At 49.3% G+C, this 12043-nt stretch overlaps 13 non-coding genes across 13 annotated transcripts; all 13 read left to right on the top strand.

Annotated features, from left to right (window-relative positions):
* The first annotated feature begins 984 nt into the window (after nt 1-984).
* On the top strand, nt 985-1148 carry LOC135000301 (U1 spliceosomal RNA). The gene has a single exon (XR_010202270.1). It is a non-coding gene; the product is annotated as a U1 spliceosomal RNA (small nuclear RNA).
* Nucleotides 1149-1300: 152 nt separating this feature from the next.
* LOC135000304 (U1 spliceosomal RNA) lies at nt 1301-1463 on the top strand. The gene has a single exon (XR_010202273.1). It is a non-coding gene; the product is annotated as a U1 spliceosomal RNA (small nuclear RNA).
* A 671-nt stretch (nt 1464-2134) lies between these two features.
* On the top strand, nt 2135-2298 carry LOC135000261 (U1 spliceosomal RNA). Its single transcript, XR_010202236.1, has one exon. It is a non-coding gene; the product is annotated as a U1 spliceosomal RNA (small nuclear RNA).
* Nucleotides 2299-2450: 152 nt separating this feature from the next.
* LOC135000284 (U1 spliceosomal RNA) lies at nt 2451-2613 on the top strand. The gene has a single exon (XR_010202258.1). It is a non-coding gene; the product is annotated as a U1 spliceosomal RNA (small nuclear RNA).
* A 659-nt stretch (nt 2614-3272) lies between these two features.
* LOC135000264 (U1 spliceosomal RNA) lies at nt 3273-3436 on the top strand. Its single transcript, XR_010202238.1, has one exon. It is a non-coding gene; the product is annotated as a U1 spliceosomal RNA (small nuclear RNA).
* A 152-nt stretch (nt 3437-3588) lies between these two features.
* On the top strand, nt 3589-3751 carry LOC135000295 (U1 spliceosomal RNA). Its single transcript, XR_010202266.1, has one exon. It is a non-coding gene; the product is annotated as a U1 spliceosomal RNA (small nuclear RNA).
* A 671-nt stretch (nt 3752-4422) lies between these two features.
* On the top strand, nt 4423-4586 carry LOC135000262 (U1 spliceosomal RNA). The gene has a single exon (XR_010202237.1). It is a non-coding gene; the product is annotated as a U1 spliceosomal RNA (small nuclear RNA).
* A 152-nt stretch (nt 4587-4738) lies between these two features.
* LOC135000285 (U1 spliceosomal RNA) lies at nt 4739-4901 on the top strand. Its single transcript, XR_010202259.1, has one exon. It is a non-coding gene; the product is annotated as a U1 spliceosomal RNA (small nuclear RNA).
* A 659-nt stretch (nt 4902-5560) lies between these two features.
* LOC135000265 (U1 spliceosomal RNA) lies at nt 5561-5724 on the top strand. Its single transcript, XR_010202239.1, has one exon. It is a non-coding gene; the product is annotated as a U1 spliceosomal RNA (small nuclear RNA).
* Nucleotides 5725-5876: 152 nt separating this feature from the next.
* On the top strand, nt 5877-6039 carry LOC135000296 (U1 spliceosomal RNA). The gene has a single exon (XR_010202267.1). It is a non-coding gene; the product is annotated as a U1 spliceosomal RNA (small nuclear RNA).
* Nucleotides 6040-6713: 674 nt separating this feature from the next.
* Nucleotides 6714-6877, top strand: LOC135000275 (U1 spliceosomal RNA). The gene has a single exon (XR_010202249.1). It is a non-coding gene; the product is annotated as a U1 spliceosomal RNA (small nuclear RNA).
* Nucleotides 6878-7029: 152 nt separating this feature from the next.
* LOC135000293 (U1 spliceosomal RNA) lies at nt 7030-7192 on the top strand. Its single transcript, XR_010202264.1, has one exon. It is a non-coding gene; the product is annotated as a U1 spliceosomal RNA (small nuclear RNA).
* A 655-nt stretch (nt 7193-7847) lies between these two features.
* Nucleotides 7848-8011, top strand: LOC135000256 (U1 spliceosomal RNA). Its single transcript, XR_010202231.1, has one exon. It is a non-coding gene; the product is annotated as a U1 spliceosomal RNA (small nuclear RNA).
* The last annotated feature ends 4032 nt before the right edge of the window (nt 8012-12043 follow it).

The raw sequence follows: 12043 nt of genomic DNA on the forward strand, positions 1-12043 counted from the left end.
AGATCCAGGGCAAGCACTGCCCACTCATGCATAGTTGTCAACTGATGTGAAGTTCCAGGGGGCAATCTCAGTTATAAAGAGAAGTATCTGGAAATTGTCCCTAGTTAAAAAAAAAAATTTGATCACCTCCATTTATTTAGTATGATATCCCAGGTGATAGGATGCCAGCAGTCAGAACAACATACTTTATTAAATAACACATCTCAAACTACCATACCCAGGATTCAAACCTATAACCTGTTGAATTCTAATCAAACACCCTACCTATTGAGCTATTTGATCCTGCATAAAAATTGTGAACATTATATGAAGCTATTGGTACTTTGCAAAAAAAAAAGAATCAGCATTACAACGCAGCAGATCCATGCAGTTTGCAGCCACACACTACATGTATCTGCTCAGCCACAATGCTGATTATTTCTTCACAAAGTGCAAGGTGAGCTCCAAACAGAATTCTCTAGCTTAGAATTATACCTTTCTTTGCCAAACCTAGAAGTCGGGCCCCCCACCCTGGGATCCCCCAGAGGGAGGCCTGCACCGTCATGCGGCAGGCTTGTCCGTTTTGGAAGCAGGCTGATGGGCAGCCCAGGATTGCTTCAGTCTGGGCTTGGCAGGTCTGGAAACATGAGCTTGCTTTGGGTATGCCTGACCTTGGGTACGCTTTACCTGGAAGATGAAAGGGCCAAGAAAAGTACTTTTAGCCTTCTGCGTGGTAGGAGTCATACTAGGTAGGCAAGCTGTTTTAGCAGTAGCCAGATCAGCTACAATCTTATTGAGGTCTTCTCCAAAAGGAGATTCAACTGAGGCAGCACAAGGGAACTCTCATCTGGGGACAACAACTGCAGGGAGAACACATATTTTCAGATGAACATGGTAGGGCAGAAGGCTGCCTAATACTGAAGCACCCCCAAACAACAAATCAAATGCAACTTACTTGACAGAGATGTGCCTGAGCAACGGCCCTCCCCAGCCCTATCCCAAATCATACTTATTTTGCATAGGAGATACCATGGTCATGAAGATTGTTCTCCCAGGGTTAGGTTCATTCATTGCATTCTGGGTATGCTGACCCCTGTGATTTCCCCAAATGTGGGAAACTCGACTGCATTATTTGTGGTAGTGGGGGACTGTGTTTGTGCTTTCCTCTGGTCAGCTCTGGTAAAAGTCATATTTCTTTGTCTCAGATCTTCCTCTAGCCTTGTTCTTCTTTCGAGAGTTCCCTTGTGCTGCCTCAGTTGGATCTCCTTCACTTGACAGGGGGGTGCCCGAGCAGCGACCCTCCCAAGCTCTAGCCCAACTCCTACTTACCAGCCAGGTGAGATACTATGATCATGAAGTTGCTTCTCCCAGGGCAAGGCTCACCCATTGCACTCTGGGTGTGCTGCCCCTGCGATTTCCCCAAATGTGGGAAACTTGACTGCATAATTTGAGTGTTCCCTGGTCGGCTCTCATGTAATTCAGATCTCTTTGTCTCAGGTCTCTCTCCAGCCTAGTTTGCTGTCTGTTTCCACTTCTCTTTTCTTGAGCCGCTCCCTTCTATGCCCTTGCGCACTATCCTTACTTCTCCCGTCTGCTTACTTTGTGCCTTCCAATGCACAATGCAAACTACAGGTAGTGCTGCAGGGCCCACACCCTTTTACTTGCCGTACAGAGCAGCTCTGGAGCTGTTACAGAGCCCAGCTACTGCAAGAAATCAGCTTGAATGCTTCAGGGGCTGAGGCATAGCCAACATGAGCCCCACACCGAAGGAGGGTGGAGGTGTTTAATGCGAACTAGGGGTCATCCAAGCGCCGCAAAAGGCCGCCATGCCCTGCACGCCCCTTTTCTCTTTTCACATGCAGACGAGGGTTGAAGCCAACTTTGACCCACTGCTTGGATGACATCACCATATGCAAATCCATCTGCTGCAGGCCTTCCCCCAGGAATGCTTGCACTAGTTGTTGCATTTGGTTTGTTGTTTGGGGGTGCTTCAGTTTTAGGCAGCCTTCTGCCCTCCCATGTTCATCTGAAAATATGTGTTCTCCCTGCAGTTGTTGTCCCCAGATGAGAGTTCCCTTGTGCTGCCTCAGTTGAATCTCCTTTACTTGACAGAGATGTGCCTGAGCAGCGGCCCTCCCCAGCCCTATCCCAAATCATACTTATTTTGCATAGGCGATACCATGGTCATGAAGATTGTTTTCCCAGGGTGAGGTTCATTCATTGCATTCTGGGTATGCTGACCCCTGTGATTTCCCCAAATGTGGGAAACTCGACTGCATTATTTGTGGTAGTGGGGGACTGTGTTTGTGCTTTCCTCTGGTCAGCTCTGGTAAAAGTCAGATTTCTTTGTCTCAGATCTTCCTCTAGCCTTGTTCTTCTTTCGAGAGTTCCCTTGTGCTGCCTCAGTTGGATCTCCTTCACTTGACAGGGGGGTACCCGAGCAGCGACCCTCCCCAGCTCTAGCCCAAATCCTACTTACCTGCCAGGTGAGATACTATGATCATGAAGGTGCTTCTCCCAGGGCAAGGCTCACCCATTGCACTCTGGGTGTGCTGCTCCTGCGATTTCCCCAAATGTGGGAAACTTGACTGCATAATTTGTGTTTCCCCTGGTCGGCTCTCGTATAATTCAGATCTCTTTGTCTCAGGTCTCTCTCCAGCCTAGTTTGCTGTCTGTTTCCACTTCTCTTTTCTTGAGCTGCTCCCTTCTATGCCCTTGCGCACTATCCTGACTTCTCCCGTCTGCTTACTTTGTGCCTTCCAAACTACAGGTAGTGCTGCAGGGCCCACACCCTTTTACTTGCCGTACAGAGCAGCTCTGGAGCTGTTACAGTGCCCAGCTGCTGCAAGAAATCAGCTTGTATGCTTCAGGGGCTGTGGCATAGCCAACATGAGCCCCACACCGAAGGAGGGTGGAGGTGTTTAATGCGAACTAGGGGTCATCCAAGCGCCGCAAAAGGCCGCCATGCCCTGCACGCCCCTTTTCTCTTTTCATATGCAGACGAGGGTTGAAGCCAACTTTGACCCACTGCTTGGATGACATCACCATATGCAAATCCATCTGCTGCAGGCCTTCCCCCAGGAATGCTTGCACTAGTTGTTGCATTTGGTTTGTTGTTTGGGGGTGCTTCAGTATTAGGCAGCCTTCTGCCCTCCCATGTTCATCTGAAAATATGTGTTCTCCCTGCAGTTGTTGTCCCCAGATGAGAGTTCCCTTGTGCTGCCTCAGTTGAATCTCCTTTACTTGACAGAGATGTGCCTGAGCAGCGGCCCTCCCCAGCCCTATCCCAAATCATACTTATTTTGCATAGGAGATACCATGGTCATGAAGATTGTTCTCCCAGGGTGAGGTTCATTCATTGCATTCTGGGTATGCTGACCCCTGTGATTTCCCCAAATGTGGGAAACTCGACTGCATTATTTGTTGTAGTGGGGGACTGTGTTTGTGTTTTCCTCTGGTCAGCTCTGGTAAAAGTCAGATTTCTTTGTCTCAGATCTTCCTCTAGCCTTGTTCTTCTTTCGAGAGTTCCCTTGTGCTGCCTCAGTTGGATCTCCTTCACTTGACAGGGGGGTGCCCGAGCAGCGACCCTCCCCAGCTCTAGCCCAACTCCTACTTACCTGCCAGGTGAGATACTATGATCATGAAGGTGCTTCTCCCAGGGCAAGGCTCACCCATTGCACTCTGGGTGTGCTGCCCCTGCGATTTCCCCAAATGTGGGAAACTTGACTGCATAATTTGAGTGTTCCCTGGTCGGCTCTCATGTAATTCAGATCTCTTTGTCTCAGGTCTCTCTCCAGCCTAGTTTGCTGTCTGTTTCCACTTCTCTTTTCTTGAGCCACTCCCTTCTATGCCCTTGCGCACTATCCTTACTTCTCCCGTCTGCTTACTTTGTGCCTTCCAATGCACAATGCAAACTACAGGTAGTGCTGCAGGGCCCACACCCTTTTACTTGCCGTACAGAGCAGCTCTGGAGCTGTTACAGAGCCCAGCTACTGCAAGAAATCAGCTTGAATGCTTCAGGGGCTGAGGCATAGCCAACATGAGCCCCACACCGAAGGAGGGTGGAGGTGTTTAATGCGAACTAGGGGTCATCCAAGCGCCGCAAAAGGCCGCCATGCCCTGCACGCCCCTTTTCTCTTTTCACATGCAGACGAGGGTTGAAGCCAACTTTGACCCACTGCTTGGATGACATCACCATATGCAAATCCATCTGCTGCAGGCCTTCCCCCAGGAATGCTTGCACTAGTTGTTGCATTTGGTTTGTTGTTTGGGGGTGCTTCAGTATTAGGCAGCCTTCTGCCCTCCCATGTTCATCTGAAAATATGTGTTCTCCCTGCAGTTGTTGTCCCCAGATGAGAGTTCCCTTGTGCTGCCTCAGTTGAATCTCCTTTACTTGACAGAGATGTGCCTGAGCAGCGGCCCTCCCCAGCCCTATCCCAAATCATACTTATTTTGCATAGGCGATACCATGGTCATGAAGATTGTTTTCCCAGGGTGAGGTTCATTCATTGCATTCTGGGTATGCTGACCCCTGTGATTTCCCCAAATGTGGGAAACTCGACTGCATTATTTGTGGTAGTGGGGGACTGTGTTTGTGCTTTCCTCTGGTCAGCTCTGGTAAAAGTCAGATTTCTTTGTCTCAGATCTTCCTCTAGCCTTGTTCTTCTTTCGAGAGTTCCCTTGTGCTGCCTCAGTTGGATCTCCTTCACTTGACAGGGGGGTACCCGAGCAGCGACCCTCCCCAGCTCTAGCCCAAATCCTACTTACCTGCCAGGTGAGATACTATGATCATGAAGGTGCTTCTCCCAGGGCAAGGCTCACCCATTGCACTCTGGGTGTGCTGCTCCTGCGATTTCCCCAAATGTGGGAAACTTGACTGCATAATTTGTGTTTCCCCTGGTCGGCTCTCGTATAATTCAGATCTCTTTGTCTCAGGTCTCTCTCCAGCCTAGTTTGCTGTCTGTTTCCACTTCTCTTTTCTTGAGCTGCTCCCTTCTATGCCCTTGCGCACTATCCTGACTTCTCCCGTCTGCTTACTTTGTGCCTTCCAAACTACAGGTAGTGCTGCAGGGCCCACACCCTTTTACTTGCCGTACAGAGCAGCTCTGGAGCTGTTACAGTGCCCAGCTGCTGCAAGAAATCAGCTTGTATGCTTCAGGGGCTGTGGCATAGCCAACATGAGCCCCACACCGAAGGAGGGTGGAGGTGTTTAATGCGAACTAGGGGTCATCCAAGCGCCGCAAAAGGCCGCCATGCCCTGCACGCCCCTTTTCTCTTTTCATATGCAGACGAGGGTTGAAGCCAACTTTGACCCACTGCTTGGATGACATCACCATATGCAAATCCATCTGCTGCAGGCCTTCCCCCAGGAATGCTTGCACTAGTTGTTGCATTTGGTTTGTTGTTTGGGGGTGCTTCAGTATTAGGCAGCCTTCTGCCCTCCCATGTTCATCTGAAAATATGTGTTCTCCCTGCAGTTGTTGTCCCCAGATGAGAGTTCCCTTGTGCTGCCTCAGTTGAATCTCCTTTACTTGACAGAGATGTGCCTGAGCAGCGGCCCTCCCCAGCCCTATACCAAATCATACTTATTTTGCATAGGAGATACCATGGTCATGAAGATTGTTCTCCCAGGGTGAGGTTCATTCATTGCATTCTGGGTATGCTGACCCCTGTGATTTCCCCAAATGTGGGAAACTCGACTGCATTATTTGTTGTAGTGGGGGACTGTGTTTGTGTTTTCCTCTGGTCAGCTCTGGTAAAAGTCAGATTTCTTTGTCTCAGATCTTCCTCTAGCCTTGTTCTTCTTTCGAGAGTTCCCTTGTGCTGCCTCAGTTGGATCTCCTTCACTTGACAGGGGGGTGCCCGAGCAGCGACCCTCCCCAGCTCTAGCCCAACTCCTACTTACCTGCCAGGTGAGATACTATGATCATGAAGGTGCTTCTCCCAGGGCAAGGCTCACCCATTGCACTCTGGGTGTGCTGCCCCTGCGATTTCCCCAAATGTGGGAAACTTGACTGCAGAATTTGTGTTTCCCCTGGTCGGCTCTCGTATAATTCAGATCTCTTTGTCTCAGGTCTCTCTACAGCCTAGTTTGCTGTCTGTTTCCACTTCTTTTTTCTTGAGCCCCTCCCTTTTATACCCTTGTGCACTATCCTGACTTCTCCTCCTGTCTGCTTACTTTGTGCCTTCCAATGCACAATGCAAACTACAGGTAGTGCTGCAGGGCCCACACCCTTTTACTTGCCTTACAGAGCAGCTCTGGAGCTGTTACAGTGCCAAGCTGCTGCAAGAAATCAGCTTGAATGCTTCAGGGGCTGGGGCATGGCCAACATGAGACCCACACCGAAGGAGGGTGGGGGTGTTTCATGCAAACTAAGTGTCATCCAAGCACCGCAAAAGGCCGCCATGCCCTGCACGCCCCTTTTCTCTTTTCATATGCAGACGAGGGTTGAAGCCAACTTTGACCCACTGCTTGGATGACATGACCATATGCAAATCCATCTGCGGCAGGCCTTCCCCCAGGAATGCTTGCACTAGTTGTTGCATTTGGTTTGTTGTTTGGGGGTGCTTCAGTATTAGGCAGCCTTCTGCCCTCCCATGTTCATCTGAAAATATGTGTTCTCCCTGCAGTTGTTGTCCCCAGATGAGAGTTCCCTTGTGCTGCCTCAGTTGAATCTCCTTTACTTGACAGAGATGTGCCTGAGCAGCGGCCCTCCCCAGCCCTATCCCAAATCATACTTATTTTGCATATGAGATACCATGGTCATGAAGATTATTCTCCCAGGGTGAGGTTCATTCATTGCATTCTGGGTATGCTGACCCCTGTGATTTCCCCAAATGTGGGTAACTCGACTGCATTATTTGTGGTAGTGGGGGACTGTGTTTGTGTTTTCCTCTGGTCAGCTCTGGTAAAAGTCAGATTTCTTTGTTTCAGATCTTCCTCTAGCCTTGTTCTTCTTTCGAGAGTTCCCTTGTGCTGCCTCAGTTGGATCTCCTTCACTTGACAGGGGGGTGCCCGAGCAGCGACCCTCCCCAGCTCAAGCCCAACTCCTACTTACCTGCCAGGTGAGATACTATGATCATGAAGGTGCTTCTTCCAGGGCAAGGCTCACCCATTGCACTCTGGGTGTGCTGCCCCTGCGATTTCCCCAAATGTGGGAAACTTGACTGCATAATTTGTGTTTCCCCTGGTCGGCTCTCGTATAATTCAGATCTCTTTGTCTCAGGTCTCTCTCCAGCCTAGTTTGCTGTCTGTTTCCACTTCTTTTTTCTTGAGCCCCTCCCTTTTATACCCTTGTGCACTATCCTGACTTCTCCTCCTGTCTGCTTACTTTGTGCCTTCCAATGCACAATGCAAACTACACACCCTTTTACTTGCCTTACAGAGCAGCTCTGGAGCTGTTACAGTGCCAAGCTGCTGTAAGAAATCAGCTTGAATGCTTCAGGGGCTGGGGCATTGTCAACATGAGCCCCACACCGAAGGAGGGTGGGGGTGTTTAATGCGAACTAAGGGTCATCCAAGCGCCGCAAAAGGCCGCCATGCCCTGCATACCCCTTTTCTCTTTTCATATGCAGATGAGGGATCCAGCCAACTTTGGCCCACTGCTTGGATGACATCACCGTATGCAAATCCGTCTTCTGCAGAACTTCCCCCAGGAATGCTTGTACTAGTTGTTGCATTTGGTTTGTTGTTTGGGGGTGCTTCAGTATTAGGCAGCCTTCTGCCCTCCCATGTTCATCTGAAAATATGTGTTCTCCCTGCAGTTGTTGTCCCCAGATGAGAGTTCCCTTGTGCTGCCTCATTTGAATCTCCTTTACTTGACAGAGATGTGCCTGAGCAGCGGCCCTCCCCAGCCCTATCCCAAATCATACTTATTTTGCATAGGCGATACCATGGTCATGAAGATTGTTCTCCCAGGGTGAGGTTCATTCATTGCATTCTGGGTATGCTGACCCCTGTGATTTCCCCAAATGTGGGAAACTCGACTGCATTATTTGTGGTAGTGGGGGACTGTGTTTGTGCTTTCCTCTGGTCAGCTCTGGTAAAAGTCAGATTTCTTTGTCTCAGATCTTCCTCTAGCCTTGTTCTTCTTTCGAGAGTTCCCTTGTGCTGCCTCAGTTGGATCTCCTTCATTTGACAGGGGGTGCCCGAGCAGCAATCCTCCACAGCTCTGGCCCAACTCCTACTTACCTGCCAGGTGAGATACTATGATCTTCACTGTTAGGGCAATCAGGATGTGGAATTCCCTGCCAGGGAAGGTGGTAATGGCGGACTCTGTAATTGGATTTAAAAAAGGAATGGATACATTTCTGAATGAAAAAGCTATCCAAGGTTATAATACTTAAAATATCAACATGGTTAATCCGGGGGTAACATGAGTTGTAGTAGCTAACTAGTCATAAAACATTATTCAGCAAGTATGTAGAATCATCACAACTTAAAACAGGTTGAACACGATGGGCAATTTGCCTCTATTCAACCTCAAAAACTATGTTACTATATGTTACTATATTACTATGTTACTGTAGTATACAGAACACCACAATGCAATGAGCAGTGATAGTGAGCACTGATGAGGATACTAGAACTGACACTGAGCAGCAAGATGCAGCACTGGACTATTAGTAATGTACTGTAGTATGCTGAGCACAACAATGCAGCACAAGACAATGAGCAGTGATACTGAGCACTGATGAGGATACTACTGAGAACTGACACTGAGCAGGAGAGACACACTACTAGTATTACTGAGCAGCAATAAGTATCCACTGATACTGAGCACTGATATTGAGATTTCCACTGAGAGAACATAGCCACGTCCTCTCCGCTCTCTCTTCAATGCACGAGTAAAAATGGCGGCAACGCGCAGCTCTTTATATGGAATCCGAATCTCGCGAGAATCCGACAGCGGGATGATGACATTTTCCCTTGTTCAGGTTTTCCGAGTCAGGCGGGAACAACCGAGCCTGCCTCGGAGGAGGAGTTCGTGGGGTTCGTGGGGAATTCGGTTCTCGGAGAACCGAACCCGCTCCTCTCTACCTTATACCCATCAATTTTTTTTATTTTCAATCTAAGCCCCTGCAGTTTTCTGTAAGCATCTGCTTTGCTATGATGATCAACAAGTCACAAGGGCAAACACTCAGAGCTTGAGGCGTAGATCTTAGGACCAGCTGCTACAAGCATGGCAGAGGTGTCACTATCACTGGTGACACCCAGAGAGGTGGCGAGGGAGATTGTAATGCAGTGCGCGCAGATAAGCAGCGCAATGGTAAAAAGGAGGCATGGTTTCATAGGTAGGGGCGTGGCCTGGTGGCCTGAATCTACATTTTGTTGCTCCGGGTGTCCCGGGGGTTGGGGGCTGCACCGGGGACTAGTGTGTGAGCGGTGCTGGCTCCTGCACAGTGACATGGCATGGCCACTAGAGATGTGCACCGGAAATTTTTCGGGTTTTGTGTTTTGGTTTTGGGTTCGGTTCCGCGGCCGTGTTTTGGGTTTGAACGCGTTTTGGCTAAACCTCACCGAATTTTTTTTGTCGGATTCGGGTGTGTTTTGGATTCGGGTGTTTTTTTCAAAAAACCCTAAAAAACAGCTTAAATCATAGAATTTGGGAGTCATTTTGATCCCAAAGTATTATTAACCTCAATAACCATAATTTCCACTAATTTTCAGTCTATTCTTAACACCTCACACCTCACAATATTATTTTTAGTCCTAAAATTTGCACCGAGGTCGCTGGATGACTAAGCTCAGTGACCCAAGTGGCCGACACAAACACCTGGCCCATCTAGGAGTGGCACTGCAGTGTCACGCATGATGGCCCTTCCAAAAAACACTCCCCAAACAGCACATGACGCAAAAAAAAAAGAGGCGCAATGAGGTAGCTGTGTGACTAAGCTCAGCGACCCAAGTGGCCGACACAAACACCTGGCCCATCTAGGAGTGGCACTGCAGTGTCACGCAGGATGGCCCTTCCAAAAAACACTCCCCAAACAGCACATGACGCAAAGAAAAAAAGAGGCGCAATGAGGTAGCTGTGTGACTAAGCTCAGCGACCCAAGTGGCCGACACAAACACCTGGCCCATCTAGGAGTGGCACTGCAGTGTCACGCAGGATGGCCCTTCCAAAAACACTCCCCAAACAGCACATGACGCAAAGAAAAAAAGAGGCGCAATGAGGTAGCTGTGTGACTAAGCTCAGCGACCCAAGTGGCCGACACAAACACCTGGCCCATCTAGGAGTGGCACTGCAGTGTCACGCAGGATGGCCCTTCCAAAAAACACTCCCCAAACAGCACATGACGCAAAGAAAAAAAGTGGCGCAATGAGGTAGCTGTGTGACTAAGCTCAGCGACCCAAGTGGACGACACAAACACCTGGCCCATCTAGGAGTGTCACTGCAGTGTCACGCAGGATGGCCCTTCCAAAAAACACTCCCCAAACAGCACATGACGCAAAGAAAAAAAGAGGCGCAATGAGGTAGCTGTGTGACTAAGCTCAGCGACCCAAGTGGCCGACACAAACACCTGGCCCATCTAGGAGTGGCACTGCAGTGTCACGCAGGATGGCCCTTCCAAAAAACACTCCCCAAACAGCACATGACGCAAAGAAAAATAAAAGAAAAAAGAGGTGCAAGGTGGAATTGCCTTGGGCCCTCCCACCCACCCTTATGTTGTATAAACAGGACATGCACACTTTAACCAACCCATCATTTCAGTGACAGGGTCTGCCACACGACTGTGACTGAAATGACGGGTTGGTTTGGACCCCCACCAAAAAAGAAGCAATAAATCTCTCCTTGCACAAACTGGCTCTATAGAGGCAAGATGTCCACCTCATCATCATCCTCCGATTCATCACCGTGTACATCCCCCTCCTCACAGATTATCAATTCGTCCCCACTGGAATCCACCATCTCAGCTCCCTGTATACTTTGTGGAGGCAATTGCTGCTGGTCAATGTCTCCACGGAGCAATTGATTATAATTCATTTTAATGAACATCATCTTCTCCACATTTTCTGGAAGTAACCTCGTACGCCGATTGCTGACAAGGTGAGCGGCGGCACTAAACACTCTTTCGGAGTACACACTTGTGGGAGGGCAACTTAGGTAGAATAAAGCCAGTTTGTGCAAGGGCCTCCAAATTGCCTCTTTTTCCTGCCAGTATACGTACGGACTGTCTGACGTGCCTACTTGGATGCGGTCACTCATATAATCCTCCACCATTCTTTCAATGGTGAGAGAATCATATGCAGTGACAGTAGACGACATGTCCGTAATCGTTGGCAGGTCCTTCAGTCCGGACCAGATGTCAGCATCAGCAGTCGCTCCAGACTGCCCTGCATCACCGCCAGCGGGTGGGCTCGGAATTCTGAGCCTTTTCCTCGCACCCCCAATTGCGGGAGAATGTGAAGGAGGAGCTGTTGACCGATCAAGTTCCGCTTGACTTGATAATTTTCTCACCAGCAGGTCTTTGAACCCCTGCAGACTTGTGTCTGCCGGAAAGAGAGATACAACGTAGGTTTTAAATCTAGGATCGAGCACGGTGGCCAAAATGTAGTGCTCTGATTTCAACAGATTGACCACCCGTGAATCCTGGTTAAGCGAATGAAGGGCTCCATCCACAAGTCCCACATGCCTAGCGGAATCGCTCTGTCTTAGCTCCTCCTTCAATGTCTCCAGCTTCTTCTGCAAAAGCCTGATGACGGGAATGACCTGACTCAGGCTGGCAGTGTCTGAACTGACTTCACGTGTGGCAAGTTCAAAAGGTTGCAGAACCTTGCACAACGTTGAAATCATTCTCCACTGCGCTTGAGACAGGTGCATTCCACCTCCTATATCGTGGTCAGATGTATAGGCTTGAATGGCCTTTTGCTGCTCCTCCATCCTCTGAAGCATATAGAGGGTTGAATTCCACCTCGTTTCCACTTCTTGCTTCAGATGATGGCAGGGCAGGTTCAGGCGTTTTTGGTGTTGCTCCAGTCTTCTGTACGTGGTGCCTGTACGCCGAAAGTGTCCCGCAATTCTTGTGGCCACCGACAGCATCTCTTGCACGTCCCTGTCGT

The sequence above is a fragment of the Pseudophryne corroboree genome, unplaced genomic scaffold, assembly GCF_028390025.1.
Source record: "Pseudophryne corroboree isolate aPseCor3 unplaced genomic scaffold, aPseCor3.hap2 scaffold_1533, whole genome shotgun sequence".
Taxonomy (NCBI): Eukaryota; Metazoa; Chordata; class Amphibia; order Anura; family Myobatrachidae; genus Pseudophryne; species Pseudophryne corroboree.